The 20,235-nt window shown below is 44.3% G+C and overlaps 1 protein-coding gene across 1 annotated transcript in view; it reads right to left on the bottom strand.

Moving 5' to 3' along the window:
• The window catches only part of LOC148320500 (melatonin receptor type 1B-B-like), a 28,082-nt gene that overhangs the window by 6,240 nt on the left and 1,607 nt on the right, over positions 1-20,235 (bottom strand). The window lies entirely within an intron of this gene.

Below are 20,235 nucleotides of genomic sequence, written 5' to 3'. Positions count from 1 at the left end.
CTGCTTACTTTGCATTATCGCGCTTTCAGGCGTTCTCATTCTACGGAAGAGCGCCGCCGCTCCGCACGTGCGTCAGGCTCGCGTCCAGTGTGAGCGAGCGCGTCGGCGGTCGGGGCCAAAAAAGGTTCCTGGCTCCTGTGACGCCGGCGACGCTTTTATCGGGAAATGGCACATTTGCTGCGGGAGTGTGAAAGGATGCCGGGGCGGGTGGGCACAGTGGCGTGTCACCGTCCTGGGCTTTTTTGAAGTCACCTTTTAACCTTAGTCGGACATTCAGCGGGTGCTGGGCTATGTGGGTTGGGAGGCGAACCAATCAAATTGCCAGGAATAAGTTGGATTTCTTTCAAGAAAAAAAGTGGTGATTAAAAAAAAATCAGAATAAGAGCTTATCTTGAGAATAAAGTTGAACTTTTTGTGTTGAAGACAATACCTTGTCTAATATAAAATCATTGCTTTGGCGCCCTCTTGTGGCACCTTTGCATTTTTTTTCAACCTTTTTGTCATACATTTATTTGTAATTATTTTTTGTCATGTTTTTTTCTCTTTAAAAGCTAGTAATATTATTAAAAAAAAAAAAGCCAACTAGCGCTTTTTATCCAGAAACTACGACTTGAAAATTGTTTTGACTTATTTTCTGAACCAGACATTTTCATTTAAGAACTCGACTTAATATTGCTCTATGGCTCTTCGTGATGACTTTTTTCCACCATTGCGGTTGACGGTCGCATTTGACTGCGGCGGGTCAAGGGTGTACATGAAAGTTCCTTCATGACACATTTGTCAGTGTAAGATGTAAAGCAATATAATGATCAAAACAATAAGATGTCGTGCAGCAGCAGCGCCAGCAACCAACCAGAGAAATTTTGCTGAGTGAGGCAAAAAAAAACCCCCCAAAAAAACAGTCAATATATATATATCTATAAGAGAGGAGAAATGCATGGATGAGCATTTCTAATGTTGCTGTATGACATTTTAACATTATTCGGGGACAAATATGTCAAAGCGAGGACCTCCGACTATCTCTGGGGCGTTTGATGGATTATTTTCGGGGTGATGGGGGCGGGGTGGGGGAGGGGGGGTAGGCGTCCAGTCCCCAACGGCATCCAGACGATCGATAAGCAGCGATAGCTCGCACATATCAGCTCTGAAATCATTTGCGCGGCTGAAAGGAGACGATAAGGAAAGAACAGGACGGGCCTCGGGAGGCTACCTTGGGGGACACCAAGCAGACTGGGGTGAGAGATGTTTTCCTAACACTAAACTCAACCCGGAAAGAGGACCTTGAAAAAAAAAATCGCCTAGTAAATCGCAATTACCACATTGATGGGTGGGGGGGGGGCAATTCAATTTTTTTTCAAACTCATTCAGCCCTCATTTAAAACCCTACCCTTGATTTTGAAACCTTAACCCTCATCTGTCTCAACTAGCCAACCAACTTTCTTCTGAACTCTTGACGACTCCTTTCTGGAACTTTCTTTCCATCAAATTGAAGAAAGCAAACTTTGCAGCCACCCTAAGACTTTGAATCCACATTGACAAGGCACTTTTTTTTTTTTAACTCCGTTACTTTATTGATGTGCATAGCTCGACTGTAGCAAGATGTCATCCTTCCAAATTGAACAGTAGACGTCTTTTTGAGTGCGGAATGGCCAGTAGGACCACAAGAGGGGACAATGAAAAGGGACGTTTTATTCTGTATGGGTAAAAGAAAAAAAAAATCTGTCTTTTTAATTATCGCGCTGGGCTCAAAGGCACAATTCTGTTGGCTGCTCGTTCATTAACTTTGCTTTGTGAGCAGCGAGAAAAAAAAAATGTTACCTCAGCCGAGATGAGGTGACTGTAGCGGCAAAAATCAACCTTGGGGTTAAAGTTGACCGGAGTCATTGTGCTTTTACTTCCTCCCGCACCAGTCGACGTCAATGTTTTTTTTCCCATCTGTATATTTTTGCGCTGCCTTGACGAGCACGTTAACATTCTCACCTCATTATTCATTTTTACGTGCATTTTATGAGCTTGTGCTTTCCCCACACGCTCATCCGTCCACGTTCACGTCTTGACACCCTACCCGTGTCTTGAAACCCGCCCGCTTTGGGTTCATGTTATGAATTCATGAATGTTTTCAAGTGTTGACTTGAATTTGCGGCGGCAACTCCTCGACTTCCTCCTCAGCGCTCGGATCAGGAAATGAGCTCCCTCTTTTGTTGAATGTCTTTTTTCTTTTTTTTTTTTTCCCGTGGGAGGGTAAGCCTTGTTTGCATTTAAATGTGTTTGGAGTTTGAGAATGGTGGGAAGAGGCCGCACGGAAGACAATTTTCATGAAGGGGAAAAGCTCGTACATTTATTGCCGGCATTCCATGAAAAATCCTAACCCAGGCTTCAAACCCTACCTCTGGTTTGTAAAAACCTGATCCTGTCTTGAAATACTAACCCAGGTTTAAAAAGCCCAATTCGAAACCTGAACTTTGAAATCCTAATTCGGATTTAACACCCTAATTTGAAACCCTACCTTAGTTTTGAAGCCCTAATCCAGCTGTGAAAGCCTGATTTGAAACCCAAACCTCATCTTGAATCACAAACTCTGGTTTGAAATCCAAACCGTGTCTCAAAACCTTCATTTGAAACCCGCATTAGCCGAAAACCTTCATTTCAAATCCCAACCCTCATTTGAAGCCCTAACTCTGGCATGAAGCCCAAGCAACTCAATATTGCTTGAGCAGCAAAAGCACAAAATGATGTTCCGATTGTCGTCATACATCACCGGCCCAACGTGCCCCCCCCCACCCGTGTATGCCCAAATCCGGGAAATAAGGTTTTTAATCATTTCTCTTCTTTCCACAACGCTAATCCTTGGCAAAGTCGGGCCTGCAGTCGTTCGCTGCCAACCAAATTTCCCATTTGCATTCCGTGCCAAGCAACCCAAAAGAAATAGAAACGCTTTTATGTCAACACCTCCCTCCAAACAAAAAGTGCCCCCCCCCCCAGCGAAACAATTGATTAATTGTGTGACGATTCCTTCGCAAAAAAAAGAGCCCAAGACGTCATGCGGACAACAAAAAAATACAAATTTAAAAAGTTCATCGGAAACAAGAAAACGTTCATCAGAGAAGAAAGAAAACCTGGAGTCCGAATGGGTCGGTCCGGTCCGTCAGAATTTCCAACATTGAAATCAAGTTTTCAACAAGCGACGTGAAGTCACATGGTGAGGAGCGGCACAATCCTCTATGCAAAAAAAAAAAGTGCAATCACATTTTCCACCTCAGGCAAATCCAGCGCCTGAGTGTTAAAGTTGAAACTCTTAATCTGGCGCGTGTGGCAAGGACCAACATCGCCTGCGGCCGGGAAAACTTTTCCTCGCACGCAGAAGGATCATCACAAAAGCCGCAGCATTGACTTTGCAGACGGAGAGCGAAAACGATTTCGGCCGTCAAACAACAACATCGACCCGCCTGGTTGTTAATTGCTGGCAACAAGTTGAGGTTTTAATTAGGAAAAAAAAAAAAGTGTTGATCCAGGAAGTGCTGACTTGCGGGAAAAAAAAAAAAAGATGAATCTCAAGACGGTGGCGAAAAGTGGATTAGGCGGGAGCAACGGAGGAAAGCTTGACATTTGCAAGACTGGGGGAAAAAAAAATAATGAGATTTTTTCCGCCGGCGTGGTGCTCGTCCGCTCGTGGTGCTCATCACTTTTCCGATGCCCGGCGCAAAACTTTGTAACTTGGAAAACGTAAACAAGAGGGGGCGGGGCTTCGGTGCGAAGTTTTCAATCTTTTAACATGTCATAAGTGTAAAAAAGAAAAATCACATGACATCAACTCGAAACCCTGAGCCAAGCTTGACACCTCATTTCAAAGCCCAACCCTTGTTTGAAACCCAAAGAAAAACTCAACACCCCATTTTAAAAGCCTTGAAACCCTAAAACTCGGAAATGTAACCCAGACGTGAAACGGTGCCAGAAAGTCCTTTCCAAGGTTTGAAGTCTCAATATAAAACCCAAAGCCTACTTTGAAATCCTCACACAAGCTTGAAATCCAATTTTGAAAGCTAAACGCCGGCTTGAAACCCAAATTAAAATCCCACAACCGCCTCTTGCTTTTTTTCAGATTGTACAACCTCATAAGAGTTTGTTTTTTTTTAAGTGTAAAGATCAACCGCTGGGACGAATGACTTCTATTTGTATTAATTTATTCTGGTGGTAACAAAATCCAACAGAAGATCAAAGCGGCTCCTGGCGTGGTGTTTGGTGCCTCAAGATTTGCTCCATTCGTATTTTTATTTTTTTTTTTTTGTGCACCCGTAACCAAAGCGCATACGTGTGGTGTGCATTTGATGGGCGTGGACGGCCTTCGCTGTTTGATTCCAAAACAGTGGCAGTGGAACCAGGCTTGAAATTCAAAACCCAACCCCCCATGCTTGGACAACTTTATTTATTTATTTATTTATTTTTTTTTTTTTTAGTTGAAAGCGCGCTGCGCCGTGTGGACATCGAGCTTTTCCACTGCCTGTGTTTGTCGAAGCCCACCTGGGCGAACGGCGTGACAAAATACAGTTGGATGGATCTTTTATGCAAACAGGCGCTTTCCGCCGCCACCGCGTCATTTACATATTCAACTCAAAAGTCAACACGGTTGCAAGGTCGCGTCGCGCAAACTATTCACTGTCGCTCCTCTTTGCAGGCATCAGCATAATTCAGCGCGCATGCTAAATGGCATGCATATGCAAACGACGCCCCAAACCTTAAAAATATTTGGATGAACAGGATTGAGTCAAGACAAGCGGCGCCGGACGGAGCAAAGCAACCCCCCAACAAAACTTGGCCTCCTGTGCGATGTTTTGGCGAGTTACAAAACGACTTTGGTCCGTATGACACCATTTTGGTGACATGCTTGTTTCTATTAGGTGTAATTCCACTGTTGACCACTATGCGCTTACACGTTTAGTTTGAAACGGTCTACATTTGAAAGAAGGACAAAGCCGAAAATATTTCAGCACAGCCAGTTTGTGCTGACGATTACTCAGCGTCAAATCTGCTTTTTACGCCGACAGAAAGCGAAATCTGTCAGTTCATTTTTTTTATCTTTGGGTTTGATTGTTCATGCATATTGTGAGTTAATAAGTCAAGATTGTTAGTTTGGAAAAAGGAAATTTGGAATTAAATATGGGTAAAACTTGCTTAGTGAGTATTTTAATTTGAGTCTTGATTTTTAAATTGGACCGGCCGATTGTTGCTGTTATTAAATCCATCTTTTTTCATCTTAGGCAGCTGGCTAAGGCGAAGTATCTCCTTTCTCGGCAGCACTTTGACAGTAATTCATGCCTTCGTCACACAACTGGATGATTTATTTTGGAGTCAGTCGATCCTCCATCACGTGTTTCCAGTTGGACCAAAATGCTGCTGCTCGTCTCTTGATTGATACTCGCTAAAGGTTAAGCAAACCATCTTGCTTTCCATCTTAAAAAAAAAATATTCTTAGGCTTTTGACCCTGCATGAGACTTACTTACTATTTTAATGCCTTTTATTGTTTTTATGATGAATTTATTTAGTTTGTTGCTGTATGACTTCCTTGTGCTCCACGCACAGCACTTTGCAAACAGCGCTGGTTGTCATAAAGTGCTTGATAAATGGAGTTGAGTTGAGCTTGTGGATTTTACTTATTGCGGGGGTGGTCTGGAAAGTAACCCCCTTTGCGATGGAGGCCATGTAAATGCAGCTCCAAAATTACTTAACCGATTGACCCCCCAACAGAAATTTTCACTGTGCCCTGTACCGATTCAAGACACACAAAGCAGCCACTGAACAGAACCGAGTCTTGCGCTGATTCGACAGGAAAGCATCACACTAAGTACTCCAGTGAGTGTCATTTCATCCTCTGCTGGAGAATTTGAATTCCTCCCTGTCACAACTCAAGGTCCACATCCTGTAATTAAAGCCTTATCGTGGTTGAAATTCGTTATCACCTCCCCTACCCCCTCGAACACACACACACGAGCGTATTCACGAGAGAACTCCTGGCTGAAATGTCAGTTGACTATCTGAAATGAACTCCCCTTCTCTCTGATCTGTTGCGGTTTTCCCGAGCCAGAACCCGAGAGAACATCTCTCTCGCAAACGTCATTGTCCTGCCAAACGATTGCATACGACGTGCGAAAGACAAGGCAAAATTGGCGGGATAAGAAGGCGGGCGGGTACGAGAGCAGCATCTTGCGTAACGTCGCTGGAGCCGGACCAAGCCGCGAGGCGTGCCAGCGTTTCGACGCGAGCGCCGTTCCCAGCCAAGGATGTGCAGGATTTGGAGCTGCAGCTTTAATGCAAAATAAATCCATCCAGGTGTGACATAAATATTACTATATATGCAAAATATTCCAGATGGAGGTTGCGAAGATGCCACGGTGAGCATACACAAGCAGTCACAGAATTGTCTATTTGTCAAAATAGTAAATTCGCATTTAGCATTCGGTATGTTTCCTGATTTTTTATTTGTATTTTTTTGTATGGAACATTTGATACATAACAGGTCAGTGAATCGCACTTCATTGCCCTGAAAATGAGAAGACGCGCCAGCGACATTTCTTGACAGGCCGAACAATGAACGGGCTTTTGAGCATCTCTGTCCACCTTTTGCCATTCAGACAAAAGAATAAGAAACTTGCGGTACAACGAAACAAGCCCAGACATCGCACGAAGAACTTGAAATCATTCACGGCGGGCTTCGTAACGTTAGCGTTGCGACAAGCATCCGATGGAACGGATTTTTTAAAATAAAATATTTCTCAGCCTTGAATAATTGATAAACCGGAAGTAGTGCACGTTTTTGTGAGGCCCACTACCGGGCCACGGGCCACTGGTTGGAAACCAGTGCACTAAATAGGAAGTGATGATAAAACCGCCTTTGCCGACTAGTAATACACGGTTGAGACGCTGCGATAGATTAGCATAGCTCATCCCGAAAAACTCGGGCAGGAAGGACGGTGAGGTTTGTAAAATCGGCTTTCGTTCGGGGACGTCGTTAAAAAAAACTCATGGAAAGTTTCAAGGACGTCTCTGGTAAGCACAAGTCGTCTTTCCCGCTACAACGGGCTGCGGGGCGTGTGGGCGGTGCTGAGATGTAATCAAAGAGTCGGAGATTAAAGCGGATCTTGGGGGCTCAGCAGGTCAGCTGCTGATACAATAACTGCGTCATGTTTAAGAGTAGCGTCGCCAGCGCCGCTCATCAAAAAGTCTTCTTGAGTAAGCGCCTTAGCGGCTTTCGGCACACAAGCGGCAGAATGCTGAACTGTTTTCTTCGCATCAAAACCTTCGCTAAAAGTTTACAAATGTCCTTTTCATTCAAGAAAATGCGCCGTTGTTGTTTGTTTTTTGTTTCAAAACTTGAACATGACCACGGATTCCCGGAAGATATCATGATCCACGATCTTTCTTATGCCTCCATGTCCACATTAAAAGCCTCAAGTCGCCGGAAGCTCACCAGGTCATCGTGGCTACCAACGAGACTGTCACATCAGATTTACATATTAAAAAACCCAATTGAATTAAATGACGATTTTCTTCCACCTTGGCTCTGTGCCACGCGCACACTCACGGCGGACAACGAGGCACTCGAAAGCGGTCGGGCTAGCCAAACTTCCCCGTTCGCACGCTGGCTATCAAGTTGGACTGAACACTTGACGTTGCTCTTCTGAGTTTCACATCGTATCGTGCGGGTACTCGTGGCAGACCACAAGGCGCTCTAAAGCAGCCCCGCCAGCGGACCGGCCAAATGGAAAATGCGGTTTTTAGGATGCAGGCTTAGCTCGTTAGATAACTAACTGCCTGTCGCAGTTGCGTCTGATATTCTGTTTTAGTTTGACTTTTATATTGCGAACGGTAAACGTCACTTAATTTTTCTCAATAGCCACCAGATGTTTTCTCTGCTTCTTCAAATGAAAATTGCTCCACTAGATTGCAGTCAGCCATTAAACGACTCTTTTGGAAACGAAGAATATTAAGAAATTAGTCTCTTGTCTCCAAAATGGATAAATACTCATCTCACCTGAATTATTTGATTTGATTTTTTTTTTCCCGGGCAGGAAGTTTGTAATCAGCTGGGGATTCACAGTTCTCATCATTTTGACGACCGTAGTTTCTAATCTTTGAATCACCGCAATGGTCGCCCTCGGCCCTTCCGCTGCGTGTTACTCACGAACCGCGTTCCATTTGACTTGATTACAGCGAATCTCTTTTATCGCTCGGGACCAAAATAGTTTTACCTCTCCCTCAGGCTACAAACACGTTGAAAGTCATTAAAACACAGCAAAGCGTATTAAAATGATTTTTTTAAAAATATTTAGTGCGTTTACACTCGCTGTCAAGAAATGGGAGACTATCCTCTAATATCACTTTGTTAAAAATGAAAATGCTCACACAGTTGTCCAAACCTGCCTCCTGTTTCTCATCCAGGTGAGGCTGGCTGTAAAACGGACGCGTGCAATAAAAGACAATATTTTATTTTATAATGGAATAAAATATAATTTTGTTTCACATTTATATATTAATTAATAATTAATAAATTAATTGATAAATGAATAAATTAATTATTGTTTATAATTTTGGAATTAACGTTTTCATGTCACAGTAAAGTGTTCGGATGTCCCAAAAAATGTGTGAGGTGAATGTTGGGAAGAAATCTTTTTTTTTTCTTTGAATCCCGAAAATGGTCGTCCTTTCTGTTGTCTTTCCCTTGCGTGTTAAAACTTTGGGTCGTCGTGACTACACGTGCCTGTAGCGCCACACACTAACATCCGCGCCGCTTTTATTCCCATCTGACGTCCTCAGCCTGACTCATCCGTCTTCACGTCTTCCAACCAAAGCAATTTTTTATTTATTTTTATTATTTTTTTCTTTATCAGGTGCGATTGCATTTCCTGTGGGCCCGACATGCACGCGCGCTTACGTGCGCTTCTTGTTGCCTCCCGATGGATAAGGACTCCACGTGAGCATCTGTCGGGTTACGGTGAGGATATTTGGATGCGCTCGCGGGGTCATTGGCAAACAAATGTGCGCGCTCACTTTTGCCAGTTTATTTGCTTGGCTTGAATGCAGCTCGAGCAGAATAAATTCCACAGCCCCGCAGTCAAAAGTGTTCCTAATATTTTGTGGTCCAAACGGGAGAAGTGCAGCAGTCAAGAAACATCTTCGTCACTCCAATACACAAAGCTTTACATTTTTTGGGGAAAGACAAAAATGTATGTTTTCATTTAATTCATTCCTTATTTTAATATTTTTAAAATCCATATTTTTACCCCAAAATTTAAAATGTTGTGACAGGGATGCAAAAGTAAATCAAATACATCTTTATGTGTGTTTTTTGTTTTGTTTTTGTCACTTGGTTGAACAGATGTGACGTCTTTACGTGATCGTATTTCGGAACGAGTGTACCGGTATGCTACGTTAATTTTTCAAGTAAAACGCACACACGTTAACCGGTTGCCCCGTTTGGAGACTCGCCGTTTGATGTGTTTGCGTTTCAAAAATCCAAATGTGTCCTGCTGCTACCTGCTTTCATGGAAGGTTGCTTCGCGTAGACGCTGATGCTATTTGTCATCAATTTGTGGCGTTTTGGCCTCAAGTTGTGATTTCGCCTCAAATGAACTGTCAAGTGTAAATGTTTTAAAGACAGCGTTTTAAAGCGGGCGACAGACGTGGCTGCCGGGAATCACTTAAGCTGGCTCGTACTTCCCTCTGGAGGTTCCACTTGGACTGTTTGCCTGTGTGCTAAAGCAAGTGAAGCAAATTATTGGTGAGCCAAAGGGAGTGGGGGCGGAAAGGGGGGGGGGCTTTAGGTGCGCATGCGGCCATTTTGTGCCAACTGCGTGGCCCCCTGCAGCCAGATGGCATCTTTCCGAATGCGTTGCATTGTGTCACGTCGCGCCAACCGCTAATTGTGAGCTTTGCACGGTTCAATAAAATACCGTCTTTGGCTCAGAGGGCAAAAAAGGATGATCGGGTCAGGGCACGCTCATTCCGCATGCCCTTTACCCCCCGAGGCGGCGCCGGCCTGGCTTACTTGTACCCACCAAGCATTTAAGATGCACAAGAACAAACTCTTGAATTGTGCAAAACGCTGCCAAAGTCGTGCAGGTGGCCATCTTTTTTAGTTTGACTTTAATGTTCCAAACACACAAAATTAAGATTAGACCTTGACATGATGCTCCGCCCACATGAGACGGTGAACGCAACCCATCTGTCCAGGATACTTGCTTCCCATTGCGGCTCATTTGGGCAAATTCCCTCGTGGGAGTTGCCCTGATTCACACAAAATGGATGCTTCAACCCCAAATGGTGATTTATTTATTTTTTTTTTACCCCCAAAGTATCCAAATCTTCTAAATTATACACAAAAAAATAAATAATAAAAAATGGACACCATCATGCATGGACAGCCACGCATCTTTCTAGAAGTTTGTCAAAGTACGCGCCTTGGAATTTGCACCAAAATGGCTTCTTTAAAAATAAAATCACTTCCGGGAAGCGATCAGGGACGAATTTTTACATTTTTTGTGTCTGTTATGATCTAAGTCGACTCCGTTTCTTGCTCCAAAGACAATGTGACTCTGGGGGGTTGAATTTTTCAATCTTTTTAATGGCAAATCCATCAAACTGTCAGCTTCTCACTGGGGCTCGATTGGACAAATTTGGACTTGGTCAAAATATGAGACCCCGAGCAGACAAACTGCTCTCAGGGGCTGATTTCATTTCTAACGTTCCAAATCGTTAAAGTCAGAATTAAACTTTGAGGCCATGCCCCGCCCACAAAAGCCTGCAGAGGCAGAAAAAAATCTTTGTGATTTATGTTGGTCTGAGACATGTGCACCCACTTCGGTGTTGATTGGGAAACTGCTCTTTGTGTTCTTTTCATTTTTATTATTTTTATTTTTATTTTTAAATGAACAGAGATTTGCTAAAAATTGTTAACTTACTGTTCAATTTAGGGCACGGGCGTTTTTGTGTCCTTTTATGATCGACTCATCCACCCAATTTTCTGATTGATCAAATCGGTGCAAGGTCTTTATTTTCCCCAAATAGCAAAATATTAAAAAAAAAAAACTTTTTTTTTTGTTGTCCCGAAACAACAAAACTGAGGGCATTACAAAATCTTGGCCTTTGATTTTTTTTTTTTTTCGTGTTTCCTATCATGCGTGGCATTTCAGATGCACAAGACGAACGCCGGCGCCTCTTGAACGGTTCGAAAGCTGCCAAAGCCAATAGGCGGCGAGCATCGGGAGTTTGCGGGAGCTTTACGGCGCCAGCTGCCGCCGCCGTCGCTGGCATCATCTCAACAAAGCAACTCCAGGATTGACAACGTACGCCCGTGTCTTCTTTACATTTCGCTTTTTTTTTTTCCGCATCCATCTGCGCTGGATTGGCTTTAATGCCGACGCCAGCAGGCCAGACGCCCTTTGAACTTTGAGAACTAAGCAGATGATCGAGTCGGAAGGCTGTCGTGGCTCGCCGCGATAGCGTCGGAGATAACAATCTGGATTAAAGGCGCAGCGCTGATGAGCGGGGGGCCTCCGGGCTCCGTGAGACGAGTTGCGCTCGACCAGAAATGTCACTTTCTGCCGCGTCGGAGCGGGGAGATGCCCGACTGAAATGCCAAACAAATGAACGGATGGGGAACCGGTTTTCAAATCATAGACAACCTCAAATGCATTTGTGCCGGTGGGCGGCGGGCGTTGGGAGCGACGAGGAATCTCAATAAGACTTCGGGTTCGGCTTTCACCTGCAGGACGACGAGGTAGAAAAAATTCATGTTTGAGGGCGAGTCATAAAATTCTGCTGACATGCAATCTGATTTGGTACGCGTACTGATGAAACGGGATCCCGGCGTATCTGTAAAATTAATAATAATTGAATGACGAACATTTTTTAGGAAGAAGAAGCAACTTTCGCCTTTCAGCGCATTTCCGCCCATCCCGACTGACGCATTTTTTTTGTGTCAGGGCATCCTCCCCGACCAGGATTTGAACCCTGATCTCCGTGTCCAAAGTCGAAATCCAGCCGCCGGCAACAATGTTACGTTCAATTTAATTCAACTTGAGGACACAAGAAAACTCTCCAAAATAGCACGCAGCTTCGGCTCAAATACAAACGTCAACGCAAACTGCTTCGTCAGAAATAATGAACCCAATTTTGGGCCAAATGAAACTAATCTGCACAAAATACAAAGCTACTCACCAAGACAGCATTTTTTTTTGTATGATAGCAATTGGAAAAAAAATCACTTTTGAATGCACACCCAAGGCAAAAAAAAAAAAAAAAAATGTCCAAAAATGGACTGGCTGGCTACTCAGGTCCATTTGACACAACAACCCAAAAATTGGAAGAAAGTTGGGTTAAATTGACCCAAGTCGCGTGTCAGTCCAATTTTTGAAGAGCTTTGCTTTATTTTTGACCCGATAGTTTGGAGAGTGCACGGTTTAATTGAGGTCGCAATCACTCCAAATCTCTCGGGCAAAATTGCAAAAAACGAGCCCAAATAGCCCTCGTGTTCATTTTTGCGTTTATGGTGGGGGGGGGGGGGGGGGGGCTACTCATCAGAACTCCCAAATTCTATGGACCTTGGACAACATTAAAAAAGTTGAACTTGTTGTCCGGCGTGCCAAACCATCAGAGCGGGTGACGCGCGCGAACAGACAGCAGAGGACGCAAAGGCCCTCGGGAGGGCAAAAGTGACTTTGCTTCCTTGTGCTTTGTTTGTTTACTCGCACGATTCGATGATTGCACTTCAGCCCCAGCGTGATTGTCAGCGACACCGATGTGCCGCTGCCTCGCTCCGACTCGCGCCCAAAAAAAAAAAAAAGTTCCCCAAAAGGCTCGGCGGCCAAATCTTTCATTGAAATGAAAGATGCCATTTTGCAGTTTACATTTCTGACGGGCGGTTGGGTGAGCAGCCGTTGGCGTGAATGCCAACTGATGAAATATTCAGTTTGCAATCAATCGCATTGCTTTTGCCTGAAAGATGTGTGGCGCGCTTTAAGCTCTCTAATGAAATTGTTCCTGCAAACAGTCTTGTGAAATATTCATATGACGACGTTATGTTCGTATTTAGCGGTGAAAACGAAGTCGCCCGAGATAGCGGCTTCCGATTGGGCGAATCGGCGCTTGTCAAAAGAATTCGTCCAAAATGGCTGCTTCAAAATAAAATGGCCGCATTTCTGTTCGATTTGAGACTTTTTCATGCATTGTTCCGATTGAAAGTATGACGCCCCCCAGCACCCGAATGTCGTTCTCGTCTGCTCGCTCGAAATTGGTGAGACAGAATCTCAACGTGTGTGGTGCTTAGCGACGAGATTATCGGAGCAGAGCACACACAAACAACACGACCAAAAGTGTTAAATGGCTGATTTTGTATCTCTGTGAAGGGTCTGTCACAGAAACCAAATAAAAAAAAACTCAAGATAAATCTTTTAAGATTTGAAAAATTCTTCTGTGTGTATGACAATACACCGCAAGGAAATCCAACAGATGCGCGCTAGCTTGAAAACATCTGACGCCTATTTACAAACAAAGATGGCAGCTGTCAGGGAAACGACGACGACGACGAGCACTGGAAACAATGAGTGTGTTTTTTTTTTTTTCTGTGTTGAGAAAAATTTCCTCTGTGGGGAGCGTTGCTTTGCTGGATTCTCACAGTCGCGATAAAAGGATTAGGAATTCTCTCCCTCTTTTCCCACTGCTGAAGAATGTGGAATGTGTCACTTCTAAGACGATCGTCAGATTTGGGAAAAAAAACAAGAATAATCCCGGTGGACAAAAGTAGTAGGATAAATTGCAAATTATATTAAAATAAATTGCAGCTTTAAGGCTTTCTGTAATGCGCAAATACTGAAGGAGAAAAGTTTTTAAAAAATGTAATTGAATTTATATCGTTATTGTTCTCAACATTAAAAACTAAATTATTTTATTCATTCCATTTTTCCTTAATGGGAATTGTTTACCTGAAAAATCTACTCGAGTACAATCATAAAGTACATTCTTTATCCGTCCGAGAGCTTTCATGAAGACATCCGAGAAGGGATTTAAATGGTGGAAACAATGTTTCATTGAATACGCGTGAAAGGATGCTTGGCTTTCTGCGTGTGCGGAGCCACAGTCACAATCCAGGTGTGCTTTCAGTCTTCGACATTCCGCACGCAGCGGAAGCAAACATTGTGTTCGCCTTGTTTACCGATTCGTTCCGCACGCGGCGGCGAATCATCCTCATCCTCTCCTCCTCTTCCTCCTCCATTCTTGTTTTTTTTTTTTTTTGGTGTGTGCTCTCCCTCCCTTGTCTTCCCACCTCATCACCCACGGCCGCCTGGAGGTTGGCAGGAGCCGTTACGTAACGCACTTCAAATTACCGACGCGCATCTATTATGGAGACGTGCTGGCATGCGACGCCTTTCACCGATTTGGATGAGGAGGATGACGAGGAGGGATACGAGGTCAGTTGTCCACGCTCGTGGATATTTGGGGAGGGCGGGGAAGACTGAATCATCGCCCTCCCCAACCCCCGTCGTCGTCGTCGTCGTCCCCTTGAGTCGGCAGCAAAGTGCACACGAGTGGCGGGTGATTGTGATGACACGTGACAGCGTCGGTAGAGGCAGCCCTTACATCGCGCAGTACTTCCTCGGCTAGTGTTTCCCAACCTTTATTGAGGCCGGGCACACGTTTTACATTCGAAAAATCTCCTAAGCGCGTGTATGTATGGTGGCCTTGACCTCAACTCAACTCATTTTGCAACGAACAGCAGTTTGGCTGTTATTCTTCTGCTAGATTATTGCTAACAGAAAATGAAAAAGGTTCGAGATTAGCTAGTCAATAATTGTTAAAACTTTATAAGCAACAGATATAGGACCGTTTTGTAATTCTTATGCGTATAAATCCTTTATCCTCTGCGAAAAAATAGAGTATTAAGCAAGACAGTTACAGTAGTTTGTCTTCATGACTGTATTATACTGCCCCCGATGGCCAAGTGGCGCACTACAGAGGGAGTGAAATGACCATGATGCACAAACTTTTGAATTGTTCACATTTTTTTTCAATTATGCTCGTCCCAGCAGCTCTGCAATTTATTTTTTTTAAAGGCTGGAATGATTTAATGGCATTTACATTAATTTCAATGGCAAACAAAAGATGATTCACAAGTGTTTTAAGTTATGAGTGAACAAACTAATCTTGGATCTCAAGTCATTCCGGTATATAGTCAGCCCTCGCTTATTTAAGGTTCACTCTTCACAAAAATCACCTCTCGCATTAATTATTTGGTTCAACGTGCCCTCAGCTATTGGCTGAAAATGCCATCGCTTCGCTTAATTGTAAAGTCTCCTCTTGAGCATTTTTCACTTGTGACTCTGTTCGGGAATTACTGTCCAAAACTACTTCCCGTTTGCCCAGGTAGACTCCCCCCTGAGCACTTAAAGCCCCCGGAAGCATGTCAGTCAGTCAGTCATGTCTGTGTGCCTAAATACTCGCAAAACCAGATGAAAGAATTATATGGCGTAGAGAATCCCCTCCAAAGCTGGCGCACCCTCTGCGGCATGCATTATAGATCAGTGGCAGCCCGTATGAATGGGACGTGAAAAAAAAAGGAAGGAAGGCAAGCGGCTGATATTTGTCACAATGGGACGTATAATGGGGACGTCGCATGCAATTTTCACACGTGACTCCAAATCATTCAATATCAACTCAAAGGAATTAATTCTCATCAGGCCCTGCGGCGAATCTCCCGCCCCGCCCTTCTTAAAAGCCCCCATTTCCATTCCGTCCCGCTCTTCCTCATCTCATTTAAGGAGAGCTTCAAATCGGGTCCCTGTCTTCAGCTGTCAGGAGAAACCTTTTTCACACTCGGCCAAATCTCCCCCGGATTAAACGGGATCCCATTGATCTGACAACCTGCTCGCTCGGCTGATTTACGTTTTTTAACATTCCGACGGATTCAAATCAAACCCCCCGCCCGGTTGCCCCGAGGCGGCAAAACACCCCCCCCCCTCGGTCGGGAGAATACATTAGCCATGGCGAACGCACCAGTAGCTGCCCCCCCCCTCCAACCCGCGTATAAACCCCCCCTCTTCATCGGTGCCCGCCGGGTCGCGTCGACGAGGGGAAAAAAAAAAAAAAAAAAAAAGAACGTACCGCAACGAAGGGCATAAGTATGTTTTTAAAAACTGATGAGAAGAATATTAAAAAGCACTAAAAGCAAAGAGCGGCGAAGTGAGGCTGGGAAGCGGGTTGGTGGTGGGATGGCTCTTTTATAGCTCCTGCACTTAGCAGGCCCACCTCCCGGTGACATTTCACTTCCCCGAGTGCTTTTGGAGAACTTTTGGCCTTCCGCCGCCTGCCCCGCCACGGCCTCAGCGTAACAACCGACATTTGTCTCCTCGGGGATGCTGGCAAAACTTTTCAGTCACAAACTTTCATACGGACACCATTGAGACCGACTACATATTTGGCGACACAATTTAGCAGATTTTAAAGCCGTCATTGTTTCTTCTTTAATGGGAATATTCGAGCAAATCCAAATGAAGAGTTTCCGAACGTACGTCGGCCTGAAAGAGAAAAAGCAAATTAGCCTATCTTTTAACGTGTTAGCATTAAGCTAGCAGACGCCCGTTGCACCAAATTATTAGATTAGCGTTGAACTTTAGGTGTTTACATTTACAATTCTGATCAAATTAGCGTTTATTTGGTGTGATAACTTTAAACTTCAGATTCAGATTCTGATAACTTGGCTGGACTGGACTGCAGCATAGGTTCGCCGCATTCCGACGTGCACGCAAGCTGTGCTAAGGTCCCATTTGACTTCATTAAAGCCGCAGATGCGGCGTAAGAAAAACACACAGAATTGGATCGTGTGCATTTGCAAGACAATCCCATTCCAGATAAAACGCACCGACACCTTCAAGAGAAGCGTGGCTCGCGTTCACGTCCAAATAAATTGATTCGGCCTTTTTTTTTTTTTTTGCAGATGCGCGTGACTTTTTTTTTCTTTTTTCATTTCCTTTTTGATTATTTGAAACACCGCCTGCCTGCCTCTTGTCTCTTGTTTGTGCTCCAAGGCCTGATAGCAACGGTGAGCTCCCTCCAGTCTTGGCGCTTTCGGTTACAAGCCGCCTCGCGCGTCACGTCGCCGCATGACAAACGACGTACATAATTGGTACGGACGTGAGGAATCTCAGGAGCATTCCTTGCAAACGTGTCTTTGAACAACATGTGGAAATTCAAACTCCCAACCGCCTGTGCCTGCATACTCATTGGACCGGAGAGACACTGTGGATTAAGCGGCTCTGTTGTCAAATTAACCGAGAAGTTGCGTTCCGTTACAGACGCCAGTGCGTGTGCGTCTCTCTCTCTTTTTTTTTTAATGTGAATTTTCTCAGAATATGTCGATGCGTTGACTCGGACGAACGCTTCCCGCGGTGCGTCAGACATTAGCGCCGCACGCAGTCATTTGGAAACACGGCGTCAAGCTGAGCGAGTCGGCAGCACAAAAATGTCTGGCGGGAAATCTCTGATTGGGAGCGGGGGCGGGAGGGGTGTTCGGGGGAACCTGTTTGCGAAGAGACCGTGTGGGATTGCTCATTCTTGTTAACCATTTGTCCTTCTCCACTGATCCTCCTTCAACGCGCAGGAATTTCGGCCTAGGCAAGAACCGTCTGGATTAAAGCTAGAGATCAGACTCAAGATCAAAAGGATTGCCAATTGCCACTTTGCAAGCGTTTTTAATAGATTGACAAATTCTCAATTGAGCCGTCGTCATTTTGATGCGACGGCCAAGTAGCAACGATCGGGATCTTCATGATAGCTGCCAAAAGCGACATTGAAAGCTAATTACTGTTGTCATGGCGATAACTGACAAAAGAGAAACGGAAACCAATTGCGGACGCTTTGTTTTGGTGAACCAAGTGTGAACAATGAAGGTATCGTAAACATATGAGATGACGTTCAAGATTTCAGGAAGTCGACTATCTGGATTTCAGTGACGACGCATTCTCAAGCGTTCGAATCTTCACATTGTTTCTTTTGGGTTGCCACATTGTGATGCCGTCTCCTGTTTCTTAGCGACTGTACTTTTTTTTGCGCTTTTTGTCTCAAAGATGTTTTTTTGTTTTTTTTCTCCAAGCATTATTTGCAAACACATGAGAGCTTTTGGTGAAAAGTGGCAGTGCTGGGCAGCAAGGAGGAGGCGGTTGTTGTAGTTTTGAAATAAATAGTCTCTTTGAAGCGGCGAACGTATGATCGCTTTGACGCTAATCCCCTTCAAAGGCGGCGCTCCAAAAAAAACTTCTGACCGACGCAGGGCGCTCGCACATGCACACACGTCGGCGCGCCCAAGCTGCTCGGCCCACAAAAGCGTCTTATGATGTCGGCTGTTGAAAATCGATAGCTTTCGTGTCGTGACGTATAATTCAGATTTGACCTTTGATGCAAAACATTTTCTTTTGTACACAAATTGAAAATCCAGAATAATTCGAGTTTGCAGTCACAGCCGATTCTGGGTCCCATCCTTCAAAGTCAAGCGTTTTCTTGCCGTGACGGAACAGGAAAGGCTGAAAGTTGCTGACAGCGGACAAAGCGACGGCAGCTCTCGCTTTCTGGATATCATTCAAAATCAATCGGCTTCGCAGAGAAGCGCAATCTCCTGATAAGTGATGAAACATGCGTATCTTGAATCCAAAAATCATTCCAAATTGTCGATGGCTTTTTTTTTTGAAGACTCCCAGCATCTAATTTGCATGCGACTAAAAACCAATAGATGTGAGGAATTTTTGGAAAGTGATATCGTTCAAAATCAATTTGTGGCTTCATTCCTTAGACGACGCGACCTTCAATCAGTCCAAAGTAATAAATTGCCGGCTTGACACAGCGTAAAACGCTGCGCAGTTTGACCTTTTCATTAAAAAATAAAAAAACCAAAACAAATCAGATGCCTTCTCCGACATGGAAGAGAAGTTCGAGCTAGCTAGCGTTCAAAGTCAATGGCCTCGTTAACAAGAGGCCTCCAGTCCGAGTGGGCTGCTGCGCATTACTTCACTTCCTCGGCGCAGCTATTCTTATGCTAACAGTATGTAGGTGAGAGCGAAGCCCGTCGTTAGTCATCATCAAATGCGCTTTGCCCACGTCAACCGCCAGTGGCCTTCAATCAGGTGTTTTCCCACCTGGAGCGCGCCGAGTGCGGAGGGCTTCACCCTCGCGGACGAGTGGGCTGCCGCCTAACTGTGTGCGCGCGTGGCTAAAAGCGCCACGACGCCTACGGTGATGCCTCTTCAACCAAAAGATAACGAATAATAAAAAAAAGAAAAATACAAGGTGGGTTGCGGAATAGAGTGGAATGGTTAAGGGTTGGGAAGAGCAGTTCGCAGGTGGCAGAAGTTGGTGCGGACGCCATACAGACAAAAAAAAAAAAAAAAACAGTTCTTATATTAGTTGGTGGTGGACTTTTGCGATACCGACGTGAAGCAGTTCAGGAGGCAGTTTGAATGGTGTTGCTAACCAAAACAGCAAGACCTATCCAGTAAGAACGGAGAGTGGAATCGCTCGTTGAGCTTTTTGAAAGTCTCCATTCAAGCTGAAAGACGGCAGTGACGCCAAACCTGTTTTCTTCACTCTATTAAAAATACTCAAGAGCCCCCCCCCCTTCTTCTTTTGACGCACAAACAAGCCCCCGTCGATCCCGTGCGTGCGTTCGATCACCTTGGGTCAAGGCGATGCTGAGCGCAAACAAAAAAAAAAAAAAAAGGAGAGAAAAAAACACCTTTGAGGATGTGTCAAGAAAAGAGACGCGTCGCGTTTCACAAGAAATGATTGTGTGCTAAATTCCAGTCATCTCGTCAGTTCATTCATGCAAATCAACCCATTGAATGCACCGAAAAACAACAACAAAAAAAAGAAAAAAAAAACAGGGCTTCATGAACAAATAGTCTTATTAAAAAAAATGTTTTACAAGAAAAAAGTCAAGCGACTGCAGAGGCTATGTGCATATTAAATATATTTATATATATATATTTTTTTTTTACTATAATCCGTCCGCAAAGCACATGAACGTACTCCCGGGGTCTCAACCCAAAATGGAAGTCCCAAAATGAAGCAACTGTAAAAGTATGCATGTCAATGAGGAGCAGTACAATGTCCATTAAAGGGATGTAAAAATGAGCTGCATCAAAAGTGCTTCGAGTGCATTTTTTTTTTTTATACTACACGAAAAACGAATTTTTTTCCCC

Source organism: Idiotropiscis lumnitzeri, chromosome 17 (genome assembly GCF_059441095.1).
Source record: "Idiotropiscis lumnitzeri isolate Australia: NSW breed Sydney's pygmy pipehorse chromosome 17, RoL_Ilum_1.0, whole genome shotgun sequence".
Lineage (NCBI taxonomy): Eukaryota > Metazoa > Chordata > Actinopteri > Syngnathiformes > Syngnathidae > Idiotropiscis > Idiotropiscis lumnitzeri.
Note: the sequence above shows the minus strand (reverse complement) of the source record. Positions and strands in the feature narration are given on the sequence as shown.